The sequence below is a fragment of the Tamandua tetradactyla genome, chromosome 6 (genome assembly GCF_023851605.1).
Source record: "Tamandua tetradactyla isolate mTamTet1 chromosome 6, mTamTet1.pri, whole genome shotgun sequence".
Lineage (NCBI taxonomy): Eukaryota > Metazoa > Chordata > Mammalia > Pilosa > Myrmecophagidae > Tamandua > Tamandua tetradactyla.
This window is the reverse complement of record NC_135332.1, coordinates 161,354,164-161,379,832: the sequence shown is the minus strand read 5'-3', so window position 1 is coordinate 161,379,832 and position 25,669 is coordinate 161,354,164. Positions and strand designations below refer to the sequence as shown.

General features: G+C 37.1%; 1 long non-coding RNA gene and 1 other non-coding gene across 6 annotated transcripts in view; one reads left to right on the top strand and one right to left on the bottom strand.

The window, feature by feature from the left end:
• Nucleotides 1-25,669, bottom strand: part of LOC143688977 (uncharacterized) — a 194,603-nt gene that overhangs the window by 118,593 nt on the left and 50,341 nt on the right. For 3 of the 5 annotated variants that reach the window (XR_013178423.1, XR_013178425.1, XR_013178424.1), the window contains exon 2: nt 7,094-7,242. The exons of the other annotated variants lie outside the window; for them this stretch is intronic. This is a non-coding gene — a long non-coding RNA (uncharacterized LOC143688977). The remainder of the gene's footprint in view (nt 1-7,093; nt 7,243-25,669) is intronic. 5 annotated transcript variants of the gene reach the window in all.
• On the top strand, nt 23,672-23,742 carry TRNAG-ACC (transfer RNA glycine (anticodon ACC)). Its single transcript has one exon. It is a non-coding gene; the product is annotated as a tRNA-Gly (tRNA).

Sequence of the window (25,669 nt, the reverse complement as noted above, 5' to 3'; positions counted from 1 at the left end):
AATTTCAAAATATGATATGGGTTATAGTTCCACAATTTCAGGTATTTACTTTCAGCTGCTCTAAGACACTAGAGACTAAAAAGAAATTTCAACATAATGATTCAGTGGTAATACTCATTTGCTAAATCCCATGTTCTTTGTTACGCTCCTCCTTCTCTTTTGATCCTACTCCCAATGTTTAGAGATATTTGGGCAATGAACAGTCTAACTTCTTCATGTTTAAAGGGGTGTCAGCATCATGGGGTACTGGCATGCAACTGGTTTATGCTGTTGGAGAGACTGGTAACTCTGGGTTTTAAGAGTTATCTGGCCTAGGAACCATCTTGAGGTTATGGATCTCTGGAAAATAAACTTATGAAATTTTAATGAGTTGCAGATAAGGACCTGGGTATTCTTTAGGGTTTACAGGGATGTTGTTAGCTGGGATTTGGCATACCATGGCAATTAGCAATACCTAGCTGAAGCTTACATAAGAGTAACCTCCAGAATAGCCTGTCCATTGTAATTGAAATCTCTTAGCCACTGTTATCTTATTTTGTTACATTTCTTTTTCCCCTTTTGGTCAAGTAGCATTGTTGATCCCACGGTGCCAGGGTCAGGCTCATCCCTGGACATCATGTCCCATGTAGGGGGCAGAGTTGGGCTTAAAAAGAAACAGGTCACCTCTGAACAACAGATGAGTTTCTCTAGAAGTAACTCTTAGGCATTATTATAGGTAGGCTTAGTTTCTTTGTTTCTGTGTAAGTTTCTTAAGAGTAAACCTCAAGAGCAAGGGCTTGGCCTATTAACTTTGGAGTCCCTAAAGATTTAAAGAGTATCAGGGATTTCTCAGGTGGTAAAGTTTAATGTTCCATATTTTTTCTCCAGTCCCTTAAGGACTTTGCCTATATATTTAATTATCTTCCCAACATACTCTGGAAAGTATCTGGGTATCACTTTACTATACAGAATTGCCAGACCCAATTCTAGGCTCCATGTGTTCAAAGTGTTTAACTGAATTGGCCTGGCAGGATAAGTTAGACTGTGTGCTACAGAAAATTTAGGTTTTGGACAAAATAAACCTCTCTTCCTTTGGACGTACAGTAGGTGAAGTTCTAACATACCAACAATATCATTCTTTACCCTGTATTCTGATTTACCTTAGCCCCAGAATGTTGCATTTTTAAGATTTTTCATTAAATTAAAAATTTCAAATTTATTGGTATCATGCTTCTTTAAAACATTTTTTATTGTGAAATACAACATATGTACAAAAAAAGCAATAAATTTCAAAGTATGTTGTAATAGGTAGTTATGTAATAAATTTTGGAATTTGGTATGGGTTACAGTTTCACAATTTTAGGTTTTTCCTTCTAGCTTCTCCAACATACTGGAGACTAAAAGAAATATTAGTATGATTCAGTAGTCATACTCATTTAAGTCCTATCTTCTCTGTTATAATTCCTCTTTCTCCTTTGATCCTTCTCCCAATCTTTAGGGGTATTTGAGATATGCCCATTCTACCTTTTTCATGTTGGAAAGGGATATCAATAATATGAGATAGGGGGAAGGAACTAGTTGATGTTCTTTGAGAGGCTGGTCCCTCTGGTTTTCAGGACTTATCTGGCCTAGGAACACATCTGGAGGTTGTAGGTTTCTGGAAAGTAATCTTAGCATGTGAAAATTTTGTAGAATCTCAGAAAGAGCTCTAGATATTCTTTGGGGTTAACAGGAATGGTTTTGCTTGGGGTTTGGCAAACTAGCAATTAGCAAACTAGCTGAAGCTTGCATAAAAGTAGCCTCCAGAGTAACCTCTCTACTCTATTTGAACTATCTCAGCCACTGATAACCTTATTTTGTTACATTTCTTTACCCCTTTCTGGCCAGGAAGGTATTGTTAATCCCACAGTGCCAGAGCCAGGCTCATCCTGGGGAGTCATGTCCTACGTTGCTAGGGAAACTTTCACTCCTGAGGTATCATGCTTTTTAAAATACGCTCCGGGTTCATAACTGTATGTAGGCACTTTATAATGTTCTCTTTTATTCATGCTATTGTGATTTGTTCTTTCTTTTCTTTTGATCAGCCTCACTTATCAATATAATAATTTTTTCAAATAACCAAAGTTTTGCTTTATTAAATTTCTGTGTTTTGTGTGCCTGTTTTCTATTTCATTTATTTCTGCTCTTATTCTTACTATATTTTATATTTATTTGGTTTAGTTTGTTGTTTTCTAACTTCATAAATTGGAACTTAAATAACTGGTTTTAAATCTGTCTTCTTTTCTAATATACACATTTGAAGCTATTTCTTTTCCTCCATCACTGTTTTAACTGCATCCTATTAGCTTTGATGTATTGAATTTTCATTATTATTGAGCTCAAACTGAATTATTATAACATTATTATTCTGTTGATCTATAAGTGATTCATAAGTATATTTATCAATTTTGTAACTTTAGAATATTTTGTACTTCCTGGTTTTAAAATCTAATTTAATTCAAAATGGATGGAGAACATATACTGATTTAAATTATTTGAAATTTGATGAACCTGCTTTATGTCCCAGAGTATGATCTGTTTTTCTAAATATCCTTGAATATTTGGACCGTGTGCTGAATGAATGTGTTTATTGCAGTTTTAGATATAGTGTAAGACATAATATTCTATATATTTACATTGGACAAGTCTAGTCATTATGCTGTCCATTTCTTCTATATCTTTCCTGATTTCCTGTCTGTTTTTTCTGTCAGCTGTTTTGAGAGAGGTGTACTGATATCTCCATCTATGATTATGGATTTCTCTTTTTTGTTTGGTCAATTTTTTACTTTATATATTTTGAAACTATGTCTGTAGGTGCATTCACATTTAATATTGTCATGTCTCTGTTGAGTCAACACTTCATCAGTATGAAATATTCCTTATTATCTTTTAAAATAATTCTGCCTTAATGTCTATTATGAGGGATGTAAACAGCAACATACCAGTTTTCTGTTAGTTAATATAGTAGATCTTTTCATATTTTTATATTCAACCTATCTGTATCTTGATATTTAATATATGGCTCTTGTAAATGCCATATAGTTTGGTCTTTTGCTTTATTTGTTACTGAAAGCTGAGAATTTTTGTTTTTTAATTGGCGTGTTTTAGTCCATACACATTTAATGCAATTACTGATATAGTAGGGTTTGAGTCTATCATTTTTCTATTTTTTTTCATTCTTTCCATCTGTTCCTTGTTCTTTTAGTCCTCCTCTATGTATTCTGTTGTATAAACCAAGTGTTTTTAATATGGATCACCTCTGTTCATCATTTTCTTACATCTTTCAGTATCATTCTTATAGCAATCATACTATAAATTACAATGTACATTCTTATTACATTACAGTACACTTAAAATAATTACCTTTACCACTCTTCAAACAACACAAGAAATCAGGGTTTATCTCCATTTTTCTCTTCCCCTTTCCTTTGTGCTATTGTTGTCATATATTTTACTGTTACTTATGTGACATATTGTACAAGACACTATTGTTTTTGTTTTAAACAGTTTATATTCATCTATACTTGCACAAGTAATTATTCAAAACGATATATTTCATTTCTTTCTGCAATTCCATGCTTCCATCTGGAATCATTTTCCTTCCGCAGAAATACTTTTCCTAGTGTTTCTTGCAGTATGGTCTCCTACGGACAGTCTTTCACAGTTTCAATTTCTCTGAAAAAGATGTTTATTTTCTTTCACTCTTATGGGAAATATTTATGCTAGGTATGGAATTCTAGGTTGATAGCATTTTTTTTTTCTAGCACTTTGCAGATATCATTCCATTGTTTTCTTGTTTCCATAGTTTCCACTAGGAATTTAGTTATTACTTCTTCAAATATAATGTTCTGCTTTTAAGAGATTCTATTTAGCAGTTTCTCTAAAGTGTTCCGTGTGTGGGTTTAATTTGTATTTATCTGCTTGGAGTTTTACTCAGCTTCTTGAATTAGTGGCTTATGCCTATTATGATATTTGAGAACTTCTTGGACAATATTCCTTCAAATATTGTTTCTATTCCATTTTCTTTCTCTTCTTTTTGTGGGATTTTAAATGCAGCTATGCAAACCATTTGACTGTGTTGCATATGTATTTTTTTTATGTCTGATTTTATTTATTTGTAACTCTTAGAAAATCTTTGTTTTGACTAGACTCACACTTAGAGGTAGCTCTCAGGGAGACAGCCTCCATCTCTTGGCAATCTGTTCCCAGTGTTTTTCTTGAGCCTCCTTCATTCTCTTGGCCAAAAGTTTAGCATATTCTGCAGCCTCTTCCTTATGTTTCTTAGTATGCTGCTTATCCAGGGCAATACACCTACAACATTTATGTTGCAGGACACGTGGAGTAACAAGAGACTGACTCTCGAGCACTCTGGTCCTGGGTTTCTTACCTCTTCCTTCAGGGGCTTTCTCACAACAGCCTGATGGACATCTTCTTCTTTAAAGAGACTGGAAAGTTTGCAGATTGCTGACTGTTTGGGGCCCCAGGCGACATGACACAGCAATATTAGTCAGTCCAGGAATTTCTTTCCCTCCTTTTTTGTACCATAACCAAGCTGAGCGCACTCGGACTGGCACCCACAGTGCAACCTCGAACAGATTTGCACTTTCTTTCTCCAGTTCTCCTTGGTCTGTAACAGGAATGCCCCTTACTCAGGAAAAGGCAGACACGGCTGTAGGTCAGGACACCCTGCTTCATGGGGAAACCTTGTTCGTCGTTTCCACCACTGATGGGGACAACATAACCTTCCACTCTTCGCCCAGAGCGTCAGCGGCAACTTCTGTGGCCACTTGATTCTCATAAAAGGTACTTAGTTTGTACTCATCATCCACTTCAATGAGCTTCAGGCAGCCAGTGGCTGGGAGGGAGATGCTCACCTTCGTGCTGGGGTAGCCAACCACCTCCAAGACGCCACGGGAAAGAGAGCTGCACATGCATCTTATGTTTTATTTTTTTTTTTTTACTCTGTTTCAAATTGGATATTTTCTGTTGACAAGTCTTTAAGTTTACCAATTTTGTCTTCTGCTGTGTCTAGTCTGCTATAAACCCATTCAATGAGTTCCCAACCTCAGATATCATCTTTTGCAATCCTATCGTGCCCACTTGATTCTTTTTTTATAGATTCTAATATCTCTCTCCAACTTTTCATGCAGTTGTCCCTCTTTTTCTCTATCTCTTAACATAATATAGTTATTTTTACATCTTAACTGCTGATTCCATAATTTGGATTATCTCTGCATCTTTTACTGACTTTTCTCTTGACTACAGATCACTTTTCCTGCTTCTTTGCATGTCAGTAATTTTTTAGATGTTTTATATGGGACACTGTAGATGCTCTAAGTTATGTTTTCTTCCTCTCATGAATGCTTAGTTTTGTTTGGGTAGACAGTTAAATTACAAGCAGAGTACCTTGACCTTGTCAAGTCTTGGTTTCAGGCTTTGCAAATAGGTTTACAAAAAAAGATTAGCTTTTCTTGTCCTTACTCCTAAAATGTGGTCTTCCTGCTCTCTCAACTGAAATTAAGGTGCTCCCAAGGTCTCTCACTCTAACTGCATCCAATCTCCAAACTCTCTCTAGCACTGCATAACTTCCAAAATCTTTGATTAGCTCTGAAGCCTCCAAGCAACTGTTCTACACAAAGCCTCTCACAGGCACCCTGTGCCCCTGTAGTTTAGGATTAAGATTAGGCCAAGGATCAAGAAAAAATACTTATACAGATTTTGGAGACTTCTTCCTACCAAAAACCTTGTCTGCCTTCTCTCTAGAGCCATGCTTTGAGTCCAAGTCACCCTGGCAATCCAAAACTTCAAGCTCTGTCTCCCACTCAGCAAACCCATAATTCTCTGCCTAGGCTCTATTTTGTTGCCATGCAAGCTGGGTAAAGCCACCAGGGACAGAGCATCAGGAATGTGGGATAATCTTTTATGCTTTCTTCTCTCAAGGATTAGAACCCTATGTGTTTACTATTCAATGGCTGCAAATTATTACTTTACATATTTTGTCCACTTATATTTGTTTATAACAAAGCGTTAGCCTGATACCAGCTAACAGAAGGCTTCCCTCCTTAGGTCTTAGCCTCTTACCTTCCTCTCTCTGCTTATTTGATGAGCTTCTTTGCCCTACTTATATATTCCTTCTGAACTGGTAGATGCTTCAAGGGGAAATTGCATATGGTCTCCAGACTCATTTTTCGTGACTACCTTGGCAGTCCTGATTAATTTCTGTCTCTTCAGCCCTTCAGACTATCAACAGCTCCAAGCCACCATATGTTCTTAGCTTCTAAGCCTCATGTTGAATATAGGCAAGTGCTGTAAGGGCATAAAACTGTGACAGATACAGAGCTAATAATGCACGCTCTTTCTCAACTGGATCTTAGCCCCTTTAATCCTGGCCACAGTGGTTCCTTAAGAATGCCTTCAAACAGCTGCTCTTTGCTATCTTTTATTTTTATTTTTTTTTGCTTTCTTTCATTTATTTATTTATTTTTATTATTTTGGTGGGGGAGTGCATGGGCTGGGAACCGAACCCAGGTCTCCCACATGGAAGGTGAGCATTCTACCACTGAACCACCCGTGCATCCTCTCTTATTTATTTATTTATTTTTTCTTTTACCTTTTAATTTAACTTTTATAGTTGTTCTTGGCAGTCAGATACAAGTTACTCTGTCATGTCAAGAAGCTGAAGACCTTTGTTTGCATTTTCACTTCAGCTTTCTAGCAGAACCACTTTCTGGTTCTGACCTGCAAGTTAAAGTAAGCCGAAATCAAATCAAGGGAAGAGACGGCACAGCTGGTTTTTCTAAGCTTTGTCACCTTGTTATTTTTTAATCCACTCCTATGTAATTTATACCAAGTTTTACCTATAATATAGTTCATTGATGCAAGTAATTTCAATGCATTTTAGTAAAATAAATCTCCCCAGTGAAATATTCTTAGTTAATAACCAACACATAAAAAGCCAGAAGTATTTGCCAGAACCATAAATTTTAAGATAATTTTATAGCCATTGAAGAGAGCAGGATATTATTTCAGGCTGCAGACCCTGCACTGTCAGAATTCAGGGCCACAAGACACTTACTGTGAAATTAAATGGACCTTGATAAGCCTCATCAAATTTGGCTTTTGTGTTCTTCTTTTTCCACATTAGCAGCCGTCTCTTGCATGATTCCTCAGGCAACAAGTCAGAAGGAAAGTAATTTAAACTCCAATATTATGAATGGGTAGGAACTAATATCATCAGGGGAAAAAAAAAAGATAAAAGAACTGAATTTGTATATCCATTATCAAGTCAAATCTTTTATTTGGTATAAAGATTAAAACTCACAAGTGACACCATGACTGATAAAAGTGAGCCTGAGGTTTACAAATAAATTGGAAGAAAACGGAAAGCAAAATATTGCAGAACATCATATAACAAAGCAGGCATCAAAAAAGGAGAGATTCTTGAAAGTAGATTCTTGAATGTTTCAAAGTAAAGGAAGTACAAGGAAAATAAGGAGAATGCCAATTATTCTTCTTGAGTCTCACTTATGAAAAGAAAAAGAGGAGGAAAAATTCTTCTAACTATGGTTAAAGTGAGAGAGAATCAAAAATAGAAGAGTAGATAAGTGCTAAAGAAGTCAGGTTATTGCCTCCACCACGGGGACTCACTCGCAAGGCTCTCTCCACTTCAAATCATCTCATTCTGAAACCCAGACTTCGGGTCTTAATTATTCAAATTCTCAGTTCACACACACACACAAATATGTGTATACCTCTCCACAAATTTTTTTATTTGTTTTTAAAAATAGATTTTTGGAATAATTATAGATTTACAGAAAAGTAACAGTGAATTCCTATATATCCGTCATCCAGTTTCTGCTAACTGATCAGAATCATCAACAAGTTGAAAATTGTTTATCTGTCCCAGCAAATGTGAGCAGAAAAATGACCACTGGGCCCAGGAAGAAGTTGTTCCCGCAATATGCTTCCAAGTGGGATTTATTTCTGATCCAATTTCATCATACAGATTGCAGTGTCCTCTTCTGTGTTGTACTTACCCCTATCCTGAGTTGCACACACCAACACATCCTACTGTATCCCTCTAGTATAGCTATCTGCACTCGTAATTACTTTTTGATTACATATCTTTACTTTCAGAGTTAGATGATGTTAGCAGATGGGAAAAAGAATGAATTTGGGTGCTTCCAACAGTTGCTTTCACATCTGAAGCTTTTGACCATAACATCAACAAACTGAAAATGCAAATATATTTTACAAAATTTAAAGATACCTTAGATTTCTATGAAATTTATTTAATAATAACATTTAACTTAAAGCATTAGCATTGGTAGTAGATGTGCAAACAGAAGCCTAACATTATTTCTCCTTTTGCTTTCCAACATTGAAAAATTACTGTGACAAAACTTTCCCATTGTACGTCAGCAAATGTTTTAGTAGTTATTCAACTGTTTTGCTTGGGGAAATAGCACAGAGGGCAATCTCATTCAGACTTATCTAGATATCTTTACTCCCTCCTCCTCCATGTTGAATCCAGTTTAACTATGCTGTAATTAACCTTGCTTTTTATGTTGATAGGCTGAATTCTAGGAAATCAATAAATGTTATCCTATCCTGTCTAACAATTTTTTAAATGCATTTAAAAGTGTTTCTTGAATAGTGACTTCTTTCAAGAATTTGAGTTGAGCTTTATGGGAGTTTCACAGGACATTAATATTGTCCTCGGCGTTTGCACCCTACCAGAAGAGACATTTGCACAGAGAACACAATGAAAAATTCACATGAGTGGCACAGCATGTTAAGACATTAGGATGATCACAATCACTTTCTCCTGAGGTAATCCAGAGGGAGTAACAGAAAAGTTAAGTATAGTTCCCAAAGCAAACCTGAACTTGTCCAGTCATTCCATAAATATTTACCAAGTTCCAAGTATATGACAGTTACATCATTAGGAGCTGGACTAACAGAACAACAACAAAAAGAAAAAATACCTTCAGTTGGTGCTTCTGCGCTGGATGAACAAAATTATAGGCATGGCATCGTCTTTGACAACAGTGTTCTGAGAAGAGCGTGCATAGGATGCTAAGGCAGCACAGAAGAAAATCATCCAAATGAGAATTTATGGAGGGGAAGACAAATTCTAGCAGTCATACAAGAAGGAGTGACTCTCGAGCCAGGTTCTAGAGGATGAATAGAAGGTAACTATGTGTATGGGTTCAAAACACCACCCCACAAAAGAAAAGAGCTTATGAAGTCCCCCAAACTAGAGCCATCATGGCGCACACTGAAAGAGGTTTGGGTTGATTAGAAAAGGACATTGCCCGTGAGATATGGGACTAGGTAGCTAAGCAATATCTGGAAGTAAAAATGAAGGCACATGTTTCATGGTACTTAAACAAGTCAGTTGACTCTTTAGTACAATTTAACAGCATTAAAAGCACAGTTTACACTAAAATATTTTCTAATCTCCCAACATTGGCTCCTCTAGGTTAAGATATGGCCTCCACAATGTCCCTTTAATATGCTGCCCATCAGGATCATGAATAATCACATTTACATGAAGGAGTTTATCAGAGTAAGGAGGAAGCTGAGCAGGTACAAAGGAAAGTGAAATATGGGAGAGGTGGATTCCAATGGTGAAGAGAATGGATTTAGGGCCTAGGAAAAGTATGCAACATTGAACTCAATTCCAACCAGGTGAAGTGCCACCAAGAGGTGGCATATCTCAGGCTAAGGGTGAATGTAAAGAGAGGTCCTAACAAAAAATACATGTTAAAACTGAACAAAATCTTTACGATTAAACTTCACCTAGCTCACAGATTATGAAATTTCATTTCTTTTGTTTTTGACAAATGATGGTGAAATGCCTGGATCAGAAGCAAATTAAACAGCTGATGGAACTTCACGCTGGTATTCAAGACCTGAAAGAGAAGTAGAAATGTAATAGGTGTGGAATTCAACTTAAGCCCAGAAGACATTTATTTTAACCATCTCTCCTTAACAAAGCCTTCCCTCCACTATAAAACACCTTCCAGAAAAATGTCTTAGAGAAGAAGTTCTATATACCATGACATGAAAATAAACTGGATGGTATGACCTGGACAATGCTAATCCTATTTCTAACTCTAAAAATTGATTTTTCTCCTACACCAATGTACTACTGTGGTAGGGTATCGTATTGTGTTTACTTGGAAATATACGTGCCTTACTATATAGTTAACACTAAATAGTAAAAGACTATGTGATAAATCATTTTATTTGTCATCTCTCCTTAGAAAATGGGAAGTGTTAAGGCAATAAGAATAAATGTATATGAAGCACTAAATTTTGTTTTTCTTAGGTCTACTTTTTTCTCCATTATAGTCAGCTTTTTTTAAGTAGACAATACTGACTCGTAAGAGCCATCATTTAAAGTTGCAGTGAAAATCCAGTTCAAACCATCCATCTATTTTTAAAACCCCTACATGTCTGTTTGCCCTTCCACCAGTCCTGCATTTTAGTTGCTGATGATTGAGAAGCCTGACACACTTATTTGCCTCCTGCTTTCTTGACTGGAGAATTACTAATTAATTCCATTCGAACACCATATAAAGATGAGCCGCTAATTTTGTTTGTTTGTTGGTCTACCTTCTGACTTTGTGATTGATTCCTAATGCAGATCACAATGCAAATCAAGTACTCTGATCCAGATTTTAATTTTAATTTCAATTTTAATTAAGTTTTTCATCTAGCTTCTGAAGTATCCAATAGGGAGATTTGCCTTTCTAGTCTATTACCCCACTCCCACCTTCATCAGTAGGGCACTTAAGCATGTTTTCCTGTCTTTGCCTGACTCCTTGCCCAGGTATCTTTCAGTGCACTGCTGTGAGGCCCTGTTTAATCTATTTTCACCTCACTCCAATGGCAGGCTATGAGTCAATAAACAAAATCCTTAAATCCCCAGTGTCCTAGGTCACTGTCAATTAGGTGCCAAATAAATAGTCCCTGAATAAACAAATGATTGCATGGATGAATGGGAGACTAAACCACAAAGAAAATTAAAAGGAAACTATTGATTAAGTATTTATCTCTTTCCAGGGAATCATTGTCTTGCCCAACAACTATTCGTTGTTCTATACAGTCTTCTAGAATTATTGGTTAGACAGGATGTTTCCCACTAATGACCTCCCCACCCCACCCCCCACGAATCCCATCCTCTCATTAGCACAGGGAAGTGCAAATCTGCTGGCTCTCCAACGTAAGACTCATCTTACACTATAAGTTTGGAAGAGGTATAATTTCTTTTATCTTACAAAACTCTAGCACATATGCCAAAGAACTTGAATTTTGTTGAGTAAAATATAAAGCTGTGTTCCATAATAATCTTATAGCCGTACACACACACACACATACACACACACCCTACCACCACCACCACCACCATCTCTTAAATCAATTTAGAACTCAGAAAAATAGAAACAGAAAGCATTTCGTACTTCTAAGATTGACTAAGAATTAAAAATTCGGTAATTTCCAGAGTAGGTGAGGGTATGGGGAAATGGGCATTCCTATAAACTGCTAACAGGAATGTATTTTGGCACTCTCCTTTTGAAGGCTAATTTTCAATACTACTAAAATTGTAAAAGCACACACACCCTGTGATTTAACAATTTCATGCCATGAATTTATTCTTCGTAAGTACTTGTACAATAATATATACAAGAAAGTGATTGCAGCATGACTTATCAGAGCAAATAAAACGCCAATAAACAACCTAATGGTCCATTATTAGGAGAAAGGTTATACAAATTATGACAGACAACGCAAGAAGCTGAAATTCAACAGAACCCAGAAGAGAACAGAGGTCAGGAGCGGCCACCTTGTGCCCTGCCATGTGACAAACTAAAGACCAAAGATCACCAGCACTCAGCCCCAGAACCCCACAATCTTCAGAGAAAAAAGCATCGCCTTGATGACGCCTTCATTTGGACTTTGTCCCAGTCTCACACTGCGAGCAAATAGACTCCCATTGTTTAATGTGACCCATTTCATATATTTGCTTGAGCAGCCTAGGAAACTACAACAGGAAGTTTCTCTCCCCATTACCACTGGGGAGAACTGGGGAAAAGGTAAATCGAAACCCTTTGTACACTTTTTGTAACTTTCTCTGAATCTATAATTATTTCAGAATGAAAAATTTAAAAAAATAATTAAAAAATAAAGGAAGATCAACACACTCAAAAGAAGCAAGTAGAAAGTGAAAAGTAGAATTCAAAATACAGTATTAAACAGGATCAATTCATATTGATAAAAATGAAAATAATTGCATACAATAGAAGTAGGAGAAAACATACTAGTGCTATTTTCTGAGAAGTACATTAAATCTTGCTCTCTATACATAGAGACTACATACTTCTTTGTTATGTCTTGGAACATTTACCAAAAATGTATCATATAGGCTACAAAATAATCTCAAAGATATAAAAGCATAAGTTTCAAAAATAAATTCCCACGATAAGTTATAGTTTTCAAGGGTGCCCGGATGGTTCAGTGGTAGAATGTCCACCTTTATCCAGGTTCAATCCTGGATCATGCACCTAAAAAAGAAAAAAATCCCAAGATAAATTCAAGGCAACTATTTTGCCTTAAAAGACTCTACAGAAATTATAATTAACAAAAGGGGACAAATGTGCAAAATTATATATGAGGGAAGGGCTATAACCACAAATAATGAAGAAGTATCTAAAGTGAGAGAATATTCACTTAATTTTTAGTAATCAAAATTAATAAATTTGAAAAACTCAATATAATGAACAGTTTTATAAGAAAGTATGCATTAACAAAATGGGAGTTAAAAACAATAACTTACCAATAACCTTAGAACAATGTGACTAACAATAACTCCAAAAAGACATGTCAAAATGGTTTAAAAGAAAGAAAAAAAAAAGCCAACAAAACAAAAAACAAAAAAATGGTTTGAAAGCCCACAAAGCATTTGAGACTTTGATAAATGTCTCACAGGAATGGACCTGTGGCCACTAGAAGGCATTAAAGAATCATCATAGTGTAAATAATCTCCTATCCTTTCTGACCTAATCAGCATAGAAGCCAATGACGATGAAGTAAAAGGCTTCCTATTTCATTTTCCAATATCCTTGTCATTCAGTCTCTCCCTTCTCCACTTCACTGCATTATATTTTCCTTGAGGAATAGTAAAGTTGGAATGAATTGTAAAATAACTCCCATAATTAATATTTAAAGAGTTCATAATTCACTCTCCTTATGATGATGGAAAAAAGAAGATGCTGCCCTTCACAGGTAAGTTGATGATGATATGTGTTTCTAAAACACATATAACGAAAAGAGCAAGAAACAATATCCAGATCTTAGACTTACCCACATTTTTATATGTGTTTCCAATACTTCTGATCATATCATTTAGACTAGGAATCTACTAAGATGTCATAGTTCTTCTTACATTTTATGGAACATTAAGTATAGTGCATGCTCAAAATAAACAATGTTATGCACAATGGTTTTCTATTCATTTCTTATGTTTCCATCAAATAATGCACAGTGTTCAAAAATTCTTACCTAATGGGCTTCCAGTCAACCAAGATGGCTGCTGCATAAGATGATTCAGAGCGCCATCCACCCAGAAAGTCTTTACAAAACTAGCAAAAACAGGCAGAGCCACCTTCCTCAACTCTCCAGTAAGCAGTCAAAGGCCTGCAGTATCTGGGGAGGGTCAAATCAAGAAAATACAAATAGGAGATGCTTATGGCACCCTTGCTAGCCCCTCCCACAGCTCTTCCCCAACACAACGTGGAGTTAGTATGTCACCCAAAGTGAGTCACTGGCCCTGTTCCAGGAGAGAGTAACCCCTGTGTAGATACTGAGATGCCTGAAAAACTGAACCAGAAATCTCATCCTTGGTTCAGTCTTCCAGAATTTGCCCTGCAGGTAAAAGCAGCTTCTCAACAGCTAAAACAGTGTAAGAAACAATTACGTCAAAGCAGTGTGGGGAAAAGACTTCCCAGGTTTAAGGCATACATAGAGTACCCAAGAATAGGAGAAAGGCTATTGCATAGATAGTGAAGGGGGCATTTCAATTTCTGTAAACAGGGTAATTCTTAAGGCCACAAGCCAGCACAAGTCCAGGACAAGACTCATGCTCTGAAAAGACTGAGAGGACCCTGCACTTAATTTTTGCCTCAATCTGATATTCTTGATAGAAGGGTTATACTCTAAAGGGAAACATTAACCAATGCAGGGCTGGTCTGTGAAATGACTGTGAAAGGTGTTTTTTGCATTGCCTTATTGTTGTTAGCTTCTGCCACTCAAGAAAATCTTCTTCATATCCCTAGCTGGACCCAAATTTAAGGAACAGATAGCTCAGGGACAAACTCCCAGAGTTAGCACATTAAAATATTAAAATGTACAGTCTGCAACAAAAAATTACAAGACAAAGAAATAAACAGGAAATAATGGCCTATCAAAGGTACAAAATAGCAATTCAGAAACCGTCAATGAGGGAAACCAGACTTTGCACATACCAGACAAAACCTTTTGAAAAACGATCTTCAAAGTGCTTAAGGAGATGAAGGAAAACACAGAGAAAAAAATTAATGAACAATATGAGAATCTCAATAATGAGACAGAAATTTTGAAACAGAACCAAAGAGAACTACTGAAGCTGAAGACCACAATAACTGAAATGAAAAATTCTGAGGAGGGTTCCAACAGCAGATTGTAGCTGGAAGAAGAAAGAACCAGTGAACTCAAAGAAAGACAACTGAAATGAGTTAGGCTGAAAACCAGAAAGAAAAAAGAATAAAAGAGAAAACAAAAATAACCTGAGACAAATGGGCTATCATCAAGCATACCAGTATATGGATTATGGGAGTCCCAGAGGGAGAAGAAAGAATATTAAAAGAAACAATAACAGAAAACTTCCCAAATGTGACTATGCACATCCAAGAAGCCCATGGAATACCAAACAGGATAAATCTGAAGAAAGCACTCAGACACCTAGAGCTCAAATTATCAAATGCAAAGGACAAGGAGACAGTTCTGAACACTGCAAGAATAAGCAACATGTTATTTACAAGGGAGTCTCAATTAGATTAACTTCCATTTTTTCATCAAAAATGATGAAGGCAAGGAGACAGTGGGTTGAAGTCCTTGAAATGTTGAGCATAAACAATTGCCAGTCAAGAATTTTATATTGAGCGAGATTTTCTTTCAAAAATGTGGGAGAGATTAAGGCATTCTCAGATAAGCAAAAGCTGAGGGAGGTCATTACCACTAGACCTGCCCTACCAGCAATGCTAGAGGGAGTTTTTGAGACTGAAAGGAAAGAACACTAGACAATGGATCAAAACAGCATAAAGAAATAAAGACCTCCAGTAAAGGTAGCCATTTGGGTAATTATAAGTGCCAGTACTATTGCATTTTATTTTTTGGTATGTAACTCTACTTCTTATCAGTCACAGGTGCTAAAATGCAAATGCTTAAGAAGTCATGATAAACCGCATAGTTTTGGACATACAGTGTACAAAGATATACTTTGTAACAAGTGCAAACTAAGGTAGAGGAACAGAGGGCTATAAGAACACTATACGTGTATTGTCCGTGTCTCCTCGCTCAACGTCGGGCCCCCGGCCGGCGGAGGGTACGACAAGAAAAGGGGGAGAGAGAAAGAGACGCAGACAAACCGGTCCTGGCGGTAGAGAACGAGTCCAGAATACGCAGCAGTTGTAAGCACAAATTTTTACTGGGTCTAAGCTTGCATTATCTATAACTTTCCCCGGCCGGGTGAATACATCCCGCGGGGGAGCGACCTCTGTGCGGCCGTCAGGCACGGCTCCTTGTGGGTCGTCCTCCCCGCCTCGTCCGGGCAATACCTTATATACATAATTCAAGCCCAATAGGTTGTTGCCGCGTCTAAGAGGGTGATTGGTAGATCGGGTTGGTGGGCGTGTGTGTCATACGCGGAAGCAGGATGTGGGCGCCATCTTGGCTCACTCGATGGGCGGGGGGAGCTTTAGAGCAGGCTGCAGCGCGTCCACTAAGCCTGACCCGGGTGGCGGCTCTCCACAGTGTATGCTATTGAAGATAAGTTGGTATCAAAAAGTGGCTATTATATATTTAGGATGTTAAATTTTAACCCTATGGTAAAAATACAACTATCTATAAACTATACCCAGGAAGAAGTGAGAAAAGACTCAACATGGCATGATATAAAAAATCAAATAAACATGAAAGTAAGCATTAACAGAAGAATTGAGGGTTAAAAAAAGTATGACATACAAAGACTACATAGCAAAATGGCGAAAGAAAGGCCTGCATTGTCATTAGTATTTTACTTTCCTGGGCAGCTCAAAGCAAATCCTATGAAATGAAATGGGGCAAAAATGGGAATGTGCTTGCCTGTAGTACGAGGGCAGAAACATGTCCAAATAAAGGCATAATCGAGGTGGTACTTTCCTCCCAAAGACAGTGATCCTTAGCAAGGCATATAGTGCATTGTCTGGTCTCTCCCACCTCTTCAGGGTTTTGTTGATTTTCACTTTTTGCTTCCATGGCTTTCTCTCTCTGTGTGTTTCTGAATTTTATTCTCTTATAAGGGACTCCAATAATAGGGTTAAGACCTAACCTGATTGAAATGGGGCACATCTTAAATGAAGTAATCTCGTCAAATGATCCTATTTACAACAGATTTACACCCATAGGAATAGATTAGATTTCAGAACCTGTTCTACGGTACATTTAGCTTCAAACCATCATAGTCCACACTCTGGACCCCCAAAATACATGTTTATTCTATATGCAAAATGCATTCATTCCATCACAATATCCCAGAAGCCTTAAGTCATTTCAGAACAATGCTTAGTACAAAGTTTCATAAAAATTGGAACTGTCCTGAGACAGAATTCCCCTCTGCCTGTGGACCTGTTAAACCTAGGAAACAAGTTATCTACTTCTGATATTGAACGGAGGGACAGGCAAGCATAAGCATTTCCATTCCCATAGGGTAAAATTGGAAGGCAAACAGGGATCATAGGTCCCAAACAATTCCCAAAACCCAGCAGGGCACACTCCATTCGATTTCAAGGCCTGAGAGACAAACTAAGGAATAATGCTATGTGCTCTGGGCCTGATGAAGAGGCAGTCCCACCCTTTCAAATGCTTGCCCAGGGCATGCTCTCCCAGAAGTGAAGTACAACCCAATATTAAGCTATTTACAAGAGACTTACCTTAAATTCAGGGACACAAGCAGGTTGGAAGTGAAAGGATGGGAAAAATATATACCTTGCAGTAGAGACCTAAAGAGAGCTGGGGTAGCTATACAAATATATGGCAAAATACAAGTACAAAACAGTTACCAGGGACAAAGAGGGTGATCATTATATATTGATAAAGGGGCCAACTCAATAAGAAGACATAACATGTATAAATATATAAACACCTAACAGCGGAATTCAAAATACATGAAGCAAATGCTATCATATTTGGAAGGAGAAATCAGTGGTTCTACATTAATTGCAGGAGATTTTAATACACCATTTCAATAATGGATTTTTAAAAAAGTAGATAGAAGATCAATATGGAAATAGAAGATGCAATAGATACTCTAAACCAGCCTCATCCAACAGACATATACAGAACACTTCACCCAACAGCAGCAGAGTCCATGGTCTTCTCTAGTTCAGATGGGTCGTTCTACAGGATGGACCACAGCTTAGGTCACAATACATTTCTCAAAAAATTTTTGAGCATTTATTCAACAAACCACACAGTGTTGCTTCTCAAACCACAAAGGGATGAAACTACAAATCAATAACAGATGGAAAATGGAAAATTCACAAATATGTGCAAATTAAACAATTTAATCTTAAGCAATGAGTCAAATAAGTAATTAGGAAATATCTTGATGAAAATGAAAACACAAAAACAAAACTTATAGGATGCAACAAAGACAATGCTAAAAGGGAAATTTATAGCTCTAGGTGCTTACATTAAAGCAGAAGAAGGATCTCAAGTCAGAGACTTACATCAAAACAGAGGACCTAGTAAAAGAAGAAAGAAAGAAACCCAACGTGAGCAAAATGAAGGAAATTACAAACATTAGAGTGGACATAAATGACATAGAGAAATTTTTTTAAATAGAGAAAAATCAACAAAACCAAAAACTGATTCTCTGAAAAGATCAATAAAATTAGCAAACCTTTAGCTAGACTGGCATAGAAAAAAATTGAGAAGACACAGATAACTGCAATCAGAAGTGAAAAAGGGGACATAACCACTAACCCCACAGAAATAAAAAGGACTATAAGAGGACACTATAAACTACTCTATACCAAAAAATTAGATAACCTAGATGAAATAGACAAATTCCTAGAAACACAAAAACTGTCTACACTTGAACAATATGGAACAGAATAACCTATAACTATTAAAAAGATTGATTTAGTATTTAAACACCCCCCCCCCAAAAAAATGTCGAAGACTAGATGGCTTAACAGGGGAATTTTACCAAACATTACTAGCAGAATGAACACAAATTCTGCTCAAACTCTTCCCAAAAAATGAAGAGGAGGTCACACTTCTTAACTCATTCAATGAGGCCAACATCATCCTCATACAAAAGCCAAATAAAGATACTACAAGTAAAGAAAATTACAGACCAATAACTCTTTCAGTTTTTTGCATGGGCAGGTTCCAGGAATCGAACCTGGGTCTCTGGCATGGCAGGCAATAATTCTGCCACTGAGCCTTTGTTGCATTGCCCCAGACCAGTATCTCTTATGAACATAGATGCAAAAATCCTCAACAAAATACTAGCAACCAAATGCAACAGTACCTAAAAAGAATCAAGTGGAATTTATCCCAGCTATGCAAGGGTGATTCATCATAAGAAAAATCAATAAATGCATGTAATATACCACATTAACAGAAAGAAGGGGGAAAAAACTCATGATCATCTTGATTAATGCAGAAAAGGCATTTGACATTAGAAAACTAGGAATAGAAGGAAATTTTCTCAACATGATAAAGGGCATATATGAAAAATCCACTAGTTATCATCATAGTTAACTGTGAATGAGTGAAAGCTTTCCCTGTAATATCAGGAACAAGATATGGATGCCCACTGTTACCACTACTATCCAGCACTGTAGTGGAAGTTCCAGCCAGAGCAATGGACAAGAAAAAGAAATAAAACGTACCCAAAGTGGAAAGGAAAAAGTAAAACTTTCCCTATTTGGAGATTGCATGACTATATATACAGAAAATCCTGAAAAATCCACAACAAAGCCCCTAGAGCCAATAAATCAATTCAGTAAAGTGGTGGAATACAAGATCAACACCCAAAGATCAAACGTGCTTCTATACACTTGTAATGAGCAATACAAAGAAAAAATGAAGAAAAAAATTCCATTTATAGTAGCAGCTAAAAGAATCAAATATCTAGAATAAATTTAGCCAAGGATGTAAAAGAACGTGTACACACAAAAAACTACAAAACATTGCTAAAAGAAATCAAAGGAGATCTAAAAAAAATGGAAGGGAATTTTTTGTTCATGGTTTGGAAGACTAAATATTGTTAAGATGTCACTTCTACCCAAAGCAATTTACAGATCCAATGCAAGCTCAATCAAAAATCCAACATCCTTCTTTGCAGAAATGAAAAAGCCAATCATCAAATTTATATGGACTGTAAAGGCCACAGAGCCAAAGCTATATTGAAAAAGAAGAATGTAATAGGAGGTCTCATACATTCCAATCTTAAAACTTATTACAAAGTCACAATAATCAAAACAGCATGGGATTGGCACAAGTACAGACATATAGATCAATAGAATTGAACTGAGATGTCAGAAATCAATCCTCACATTTTTGGCCAACTGATTTTTGAGAAAGGTGCCAAGTTGACTCAATTGGGAAAGATAAACACATCAACAAATATTACTGGAAATACCAGATGCTCATATGCAAAGAATGAAAGTAAACTTGTACCTCACACCATAAGCAAAAATGAACTCAAAGTGAATCAAAGATCTAAGAATAAAAACCAGAACCATAAAACTCCTAGAAAAAAGCAAAGGGAAGCATTTTCTGGACCTTGTGGTAGGCAATGGTTTCTTGACTTTGCACCCAAAGCACAAGCAACAAAGGAAAAAACAAATAAATGAGACCTCATCAAAATTGAAAACTTTTCTGCATCAAAGACTTTTTCATGAAAGTAAAACAACAACCTACATAATAGGTGAAAAAGCTTGAAAACCACATATCTGGTAAGGGTTTAATATTCAAAATGTATAAAAACATCCTACAATTCAACAACAAAAAGATGAACGACCCAATTTTTTAAAATTAGAAGACTTGAATAGACATTTCCCCAGAGAAGACATACAAATGGCCAAAAAGCACATGAAAATATGCTCAGCATTATTAGCCATTAGGGAAGTGGAAGTCAAAATCACAATGAGAAATCATTTCATACCCACTGACTATATTTTAAAAACGGAAAATTACAAGTGTTGGTGAGGACATGGAGAAATAGGAATATTCATTCATTGCTGGTGGGAATGCAAAATGGTGCAGCTGCTGCGAAAGACATTTTGGTATTTCCTCAGAAAGTTAAATTATATTTATATTATATTATATTTAATTTGACATCTCACCCAAAAGAACTGAAAGCAAGGACTCAAACAAATGCTTACACATTGATGTTCACAGTGGCATTATTCACAATGCCAAAAGATGGAAGCAACCCAAGTCTCCATCAGCCAACAAATGGATAAAGAAAATGTGGTATATACATATAATGGAATATCATTCAGCTATAAAAAAGAATGAGGTTCTGATACATATTATAACATGGATAAAAATATCATGTTAAGTGAAATAAGCCAAACACAAAAGGGCAACTATTGTGTAATCTCACTGATGTAATTAGAAAAAAGCAAATTCATAGAATCAGAAACTAGAATATAACTTAGTAGGAGCCAGAGTGGGGTAGGGAATGGGAACTTAATGCTTAAACTGTAAACAGAATTTCCATTCAGGATGACAGTAAAGTTTTGATAATGGATGGCAGTAATATTTAGCACAATATCGTGAACATAATTATTGGCACTGAAATATACATATTTGAATGTGGTTAAAAGAGGAAATTTTAAGTAATATACATGTTACTAGAGTAAACATTAAAAAAAAAATCCATAGGACTGTTCAACACAAACAGTGAACCCTAAAGTTAACCAAGGACTATCGTTAATGGCACAGTTCTACAAAAGTTCTTTCATGAACAAACATACCACACTAATGCAAGGTGTGAATAATAGGGTGGTGTGCTGGTATGAATCTGTTGTGTACCCCCAGAAAAGCCAAGTTCCTTAATACTCATTCAGTATTGCTGGGTAGGATCTTTTTTACTGTTTCCATGGAGATGTGACCCACCCAACCATGGGTTGTGACTTTTGATTAGATGGTTTCCATGGACATGTGTCTCCACCCATTCAAGCTGGGGTTGCTTACTTTAGAGCCACCAGAATCAACAGAGCCCATGCAGTCAGAGACCTCTGAAGCCAAGGAAAACGCCCACAGGGAAGCCTTATGAAATGAGGAGAAAAAGCTACCAGACATCATCCTATGCCCTCCCAGCTGAGAGAAAAACCCTGAACTTCATCTGCCCTTTCTTTGGAGTTAAGATATCTTTCCCTCAATGCCTTAATTTGGACATTTTTTATGGTCTTACAACTGTAAACTTGCAACTTAACAAATTTCCCTTTTTAAAAACCATTCCATTTCTGGTAGCTCACATTCCAACAACTTTTGCAAACCAGAACAGGTGATGTACAGGAACTCTGTATTTTATACATGATTTTTCTGTCAACCTATAACTCCTCAAATAAAAAAATCTCTACCTAAAAAAATTCCTTTAGTAGTAATATAGATTTTATATTCCTCATTCATTCAGTCAACAAGCATGTCTTATTGTTAATAATAATAGCAAACATTTACAGAGAACTTAAAATATGCACATGAAACCAGTAGGTAGAAAGACAAAGACTCTTATATTGAATACTAATTAAAGAACTGGCTGAGCTAACATTAAAACGTGACCAAAGTACAGTGGCTTAAATGAAGTTATTTTTCTCTTTCAAGGAAATCCAGAGGGGAGCTTAACAAAGCTGGTGGGATAGCTCTGCATTCTCAACATGTGGCCTAAATAATGGTTCTTCAATTAATTGCCAGTTCCCATCAAGCAGAAAGGAAGAAAAGCTCTTTATGTTTCAGAGCTGAAAACATAAAGCTGAGTTTACTTTTTGCTAGGCAAAAGAGAGCTACAGTACAAAATCAAAGTCAGTGAGTTAAAAGCAGAAAGCGTGGATATAAAATGAGACAGTTTTATCCATAAAGGGCAAGACTCTGAAAGTATCATTTGATTGATTAAATGATTTAAAAGAGAATTGTAAGTTTCCTTTAGGTCTGGTCATTGCTCTGATCTATTTCACAAAAGCATGGGAAGAGCTCTCAGAGGTCCAAGATGGCTTGGTGGGCCTTTGGGCATGCACATTCTCAGGACCTGGCAAAATTTTTATCCAACCAAGAGATGACCTGGAAGTTGTACACATCTCTTCCACTCACGTCCACTGCCCCAAACATAATCATGTGACCACACCAGCTTCAAAAGAAGCTGGTAAATGCTGTTTTTGAGCCAAGAGTCTATGTGTCCAGCTCAGACTCAGGGATTTCTATGACTAAAAGGAAGACAGGGAGAATGGACGCTGAGGAAAAATTATGTTCCCTGTCACATTCTGCCCAATGGTGAGCAATTCTACAGTCCCTCTTCTTCCCATTCATAGATCACCCCCACCTCTTCTTCTAGGGAGATAAACCCAAATCCTGCAACCAGTTACTGCAGCAAATCCAACCTCCAGGTTCTCTAGGTGACACACAAGTCTGCCTCAGGTCTGAGAGTGGCTCCTTGTGGTCCAGTGACCTATAAACTAATAGATGACTTGCAAATTGCCTCCTCTCCAGCCACCCCACACACATCCCATAGACAATGATGAAAAGCATATCCACAATACAACTCCTGTGTGGAAAAGGAAAGAATGGGGGACACTCAATAGTTCCCGGCCCATAGTAATGATTACATCCTGCTAAGCAGGAATTGAGAAGATACCCTTTATCTTCATTAGTGCCTTGGCTAACCTGGACTGTGATGTCTGGGAATGATTTCCCTAGGCAACGTCCTCTGTATTCTTTGTGCTCTGGGAGAGTCTTCCTTATTCATTACTCAATGTAAGCCCATCTGAAGATATTGGACAGTAGGCAGTTTTGACAGTCTGACATGGTTCTTTAGAAATGAGAAAAATCAGAGACCTTTGTGAGCCAGACTTGTAGTTTCTTTGACAATACCAATACTCCCCAAACATAGCAGTGGCCTGTCTATTTTTCTCAGTCAGTTTCATGAAGCATTGTGCTGGATCTGACCGGGACCAACCTGCAAAATCCAACCGTGCACCTCTCTTCCCCACTCCACACTACTATGACATCACATTGGTTTCTTGAAATAAGCTATGATGGGAATATTTATACCATGGAAATCAGTAAAGACTACAAATTTTTTGTAGTCTTTTAAAAACAAAGAAACATAGGAGGTGCAAGGGTAGTTCAGTGGTAGAATTCTTGCCCACCATGCAGGAGACCTGGGTTCAATCCCCAGCCCATGAATTTCCACCACTCCCCCCCCAAAAAAATTCAACAAATGGTGCTGCAATAATGGGATAGTCACATGGAGAAAGAATGAAATGTGACCCCTACCATATAGCATACAAAACAAAAACAAACACAGAACTGGTTATTACACATTTATCAGCATACTACTGGTTCCATGTGACAGAAATACAGCCATGATCTCTTCTGGACAACCTGCCCAAGTCTGCTGGCTCTCCCTTTATTCATTAGCTTTTACTTCAGCCCAATGCCTTGTTGTATTTCAACAATAACTATCATAATGCTTGGGTCGGGAGGCCGTAATTGTCATCTGATCATTGTCTGAGGGCAGCTTCCCACTGGCTGAGAAGTCTTAATAAGAGGCCTCTGAGAAAGGCTATGAATGAGTCTTATCTTCTGCTGTTTCAGAACAAATAGATTTGGCTTTTCCAACTCTGCAGACCCCACGTTTTTATACCTTCAATTTAGATTGTAGACAAGGGCAGAGAAAGCCTCTATTAGCACAACTCTATCCCCTTCCATTTCTGCTTACAAATTAGCCAATTTTTGCTCTGAGCTTATTTCTCTTTCTGGAAATTTTGCTAAAACTGGCAAGAAACAGTCAGTACATACTATAGCCTACCATTTTCTAATCACTTCTCTGCAGTTAAGTGGTCTGCTCTTTAAGTCATTGCAGGTAATAATTTTACCAAATATGTTGCCAAGGTATTAAAGAAATGGTCACCAACCTTCCAGCCTTCCAACTTTAAAATGCTTCTTGGGTGCCCGTTTCCTGACCCCTAAGACAAGGCCATGTAGTTTAGGTTTGGAGGCAGCAATATAGTTTCAGATATTAATTTCTGTGCTAATAAGGGGGTAGGTTAAGCTCTATTTAAAAATATACCAAAATATGCAGTGGTTTAAATAAATAGAGCAGTTCAGAGCTGGCAGCATAGCTCTGCTATTCTGAATACATAGCTCAGATTGTTCCATTAGTTGCCATTTCCAACCCATAAGAAAAAGGTCCAGAGAAAGCAGCTTGCTTTTTTCTTTTGTTTTCTTTTTTTTGTTTCATGTTTGTTAGCAGATTGCTTTTTTAAAAAGTGATCTAGACGTTGCACACAGCACTTCCATTCACATCCATTAGTCCAAACTTAGTCACTGCAAAGAAGGCTGAAACTATAGTCAACAATAGGTATCTGTGCTGGTTTGAATCTGTTGAGTTACCACAGAAAAGCCAACTTCTTTAATCCTCATTCAATATTGCTGGGTGGGATCTTTTTTATTGTTTCCATGGAGAAGAAACCCACAGTAGGTAACTTTTGATTAGATGATTTCCATGAAGATATGCTTCTACCCATTCAAGGTGGGGTTGCTTACTGGAGTCCCTTAAGAGGGAACCATTTGGAAAAAGCTTTAGAGTCCACAGAGCCAACATAGCCCACACATCCAGAGACATTTGGAAATGCATAAAGAAAATGTCCCCAGGGAAGCCACTGAAGAAGCCTCAAGAAAAAGATAGCAGATGTCACCATGTGCCTTTCCAGCTGAGACCAAAACCACAAATGTCATTAGCCTTCTTGAGCCAAAGTATCTTTCCCTGGATGCCTTGGTTTGGACATTTTTATAGCCTTGCCTTAATTTGGACATTTTCACGGACTCAGATTTGTAAATTTGCAACTTAATAAATTCCCCTTTTTAAAAGCCATTCCATTTCTGGTATATTGCATTCCAGCAGCTTTTACAAACTAAAACAGTATCCACATCCATGGCTAAAAACTAGGGGCCTGATAACTAATAAGAAGAACAGTAGAATGGAAACTTGTGAACAATTAGTGGGCCTTCTACAGGCCTTTATGAAAAACAAGGTATTGTTGATTGCATGCCAGCTCTTGTATATCAGCCACAGGGGGCAATTAGTCTCTGACTGCTTGAGTGAAATTTA